Genomic DNA, 2920 nt, shown 5'->3' with positions numbered 1-2920 from the left:
GTCAAGACTGAACTGCGTTTGAAGGTTCTTGTTTTTGAATTTGAGTTGAAGATGCTTTTATTGGAACAAGGTGGTTTATTTTAGTTTTGTGCTAGTGTATGGGCAGCATTGGAGTGGTTTTTCTAAGTGATTTATTGGTTTTTCTAAGTGGTTTTTTTAGGTGGTTTTTCTAGGTGGTTTTGCTGTGCTAGTTATTTACTGGTATCTTGAAACAAAATGCTCTCCATAAAAGCAGTAGCTACTCTGAGTTATTTGTTTAATTTATAGAATGTACAAAATGAAAACTAGAAGAAGGTGAATATTGGCCCTGGGATGGGAAAGTAAATGTGTATGGCATGTAGATGATTTTGGTTTTGATTCTTTTGAGAGTTATAGTAGGTTGTTGCCATGTCTGATGCAGATTCTCGGACTTGCTGAAATCATCCAGGAGCTTTTGGCTCAGGGAAAAGCAAAATAGAGGTAAATAACTTCTTTTAATTTTCGTCTTTCGCTTACAATTTTGTGGTTTCCATATTATGTGATTATGTGGTCAGGGATCATTGGATCATTTCAGAAATCGGCATTAGCTTAGAACTGTGACGGTGAGCTAAGCTAAAATACTGCTTAGATGCTTTTAATAGATAAATTTGGTAGATGGAAATTTGAACAGTTGCCACTTCTACCACCCTAGCGCCAAGTGTCTAAGAATTGGGTGTAGTTTTTTTGGAGAAGTTACTTTTGATTATATTTCTTTTGTTTTTATTTATTAAATTGAAAACATTTAGAATTAGATTAGTTTGCATCTGGTGGTTTTCTTTTCTTTTCTTTTCTTTTTTTCTTTTTTACCCTTCTCTTGCTTATGGTACTCAATTTGGCATGCTCATTGGTGATAACAGTATATATATATGTGTGTGTGTGATGACAGGCTATTTTTCTCATGTCTAAGTTTTATGTTTTTCATTGTTTACATTCACATTAGTTGTTTCACCTTGCAGCACTCCAGTGCTGGCAACCCTGCTTGGATACATAGTTGCATCCAAGGTACTTTTAAATGTTTATTGATATCAATTGCCATATGAATTATTACCTTTTCGGACTGCTTTATACTAATCGTTCTGGGCCTATAATGATGGCTTAGCACTCTTATAGGAAGCAAAAAGTCTGCCCAAGAGAAATTTTGAGACCCAGGAGGGGCCATGGCCCCCTTCATCCAAACATAGGCCCATCCTTAGATCCATCTTTTAAGGTGATAGTTTGCATAATGTTGTTCTGATATTTTGTTTTGAGTATGGCATTTCTATTACATATGTGGTTTTAAGATAAAATGTCCAACTTGCATTCTTGGCATTATTTGAGCATGTTTGACCCAATTTTAATTGAGCTTGGTCTGATCCAATTTTGGAGTTTTTATGGCAGCATGAACTGCATGGCACGGAGTGGTGCTTGCTTGAGTCACTTTTTTGGCAAATTGACAGTATCATTTCTCAATTACCACTTAGCTTGCTTTCATATATTAGATTATAACTTCTGTTTTTCAATTACATCTGGAATAGGGAATATATGGTTATCCAATTGAGATCCAAGCCCTCTTCTTTTTTGCGCTGAGGTGTGCACAACAAATGTTAAAACCAGAGGGTGGTGGCAAGGAATTGATTGAGCGGATTGACAAGAGGATTACAGCCCTGAGCTTCCACATACAAAATTACTACTGGCTCGATTTCACTCAACTGAATAACATCTATCGCTACCATACTAAGGAGTACTCCCACACTGCTGTCAATAAATTCAATGTCATTCCTGAATCTATACCAGATTGGGTGTTTGATTTCATGCCCTTGCGAGGAGGGTATTTCATTGGCAATGTCAACCTAGCTCGCATGGACTTTCGTTGGTTCGTAGTTGGGAACTGCATCACCATCTTGAGCTCTCTAGCCACACCTGCTCAAGCTACAACTATCATGGATCTAATTGAGGAGCGCTAAGAGGACTTGATTAGGGAAATGCCTCTGAAAATCACTTACCCGGCACTGGAAGGACACCAGTGGAAGATTGTCACTGGTTGTGATCCAAAGAATACTCGCTGGAGTAACCATAATGGTGGAACTTGGCCAGGTGAGAATTAAGTTTGTGCACAATGCTAGATATGTTAAAAACACTTTTATGTCTCATTCATGCTATGGAAACACATACTTTACAGTTAGCATAAGGTGACTACACTAATTAGCATCTTAGGAATCAGGTCTCAAAAGAAACACATATTAGTTTGTAGTTGAAATGGGTTATCTTATAATGTAGAGCTGATATGAGTTCATAGTCAACAAAGGGAAACATAAATGTATTTTTTTGCCTCATCTATCACTAAGAACAAATAAACATTAAGGGTTGTATAGTATCTAATGTTTTGTTGCTGTGGTGCGTTTGTTTGTGTAGTTCTGCTATGGTTGCTGACAGCAGCATGTATCAAGACCGATAGGCCTCAAATTGCAAAGAGAGCAATAGAGCTAGTGGAGCAGCGGATTTCGAAAGATGGGTGGCCCGAGTATTGTGATGGTAAGACAGGTCGTTACGTAGGAAAGCAAGCGAGGAGGTACCAGACATGGAGCATTGCTGCCTATCTGGTTGCAAAAACCATGATAGAGAACCCATCCAATCTTTAGTAGTCCTGATAAATATTTTTTTTTTTAAGAAATAATTATTTGCAACAATAAAACAATGGTTGCTAAAAGTGTTTTTTATTTTTAATTTTTTTTTTTGCGACAGCAAAATTGTTGTCGCAAAAAGTAGTTTAGGTGGTCACAAATAATTTGTGACCGTTGCTTTGCCGTCGCAAAAAATATTTGCTACCCCCACATTTGCGTCCCCCATCTGCGGTCGCATAGGCCGTCGCAAAAAGTCTTTTGCGACTGTATTTTTATTATTTGCGACGGCTTATGGCGGTCAC

The 2920-nt window shown here is 37.7% G+C and overlaps 1 pseudogene; it reads left to right on the top strand.

The window, feature by feature from the left end:
* The first annotated feature begins 277 nt into the window (after positions 1-277).
* Positions 278-2636, top strand: LOC114313694 (cytosolic invertase 1-like; annotated as a pseudogene).
* Positions 2637-2920: the final 284 nt, after the last annotated feature.

Source organism: Camellia sinensis, chromosome 6 (genome assembly GCF_055761805.1).
Source record: "Camellia sinensis isolate YWXY chromosome 6, ASM5576180v1, whole genome shotgun sequence".
NCBI classification, from domain to species: Eukaryota; Viridiplantae; Streptophyta; class Magnoliopsida; order Ericales; family Theaceae; genus Camellia; species Camellia sinensis.
This window is presented reverse-complemented; position numbering and strand designations above follow the sequence as displayed.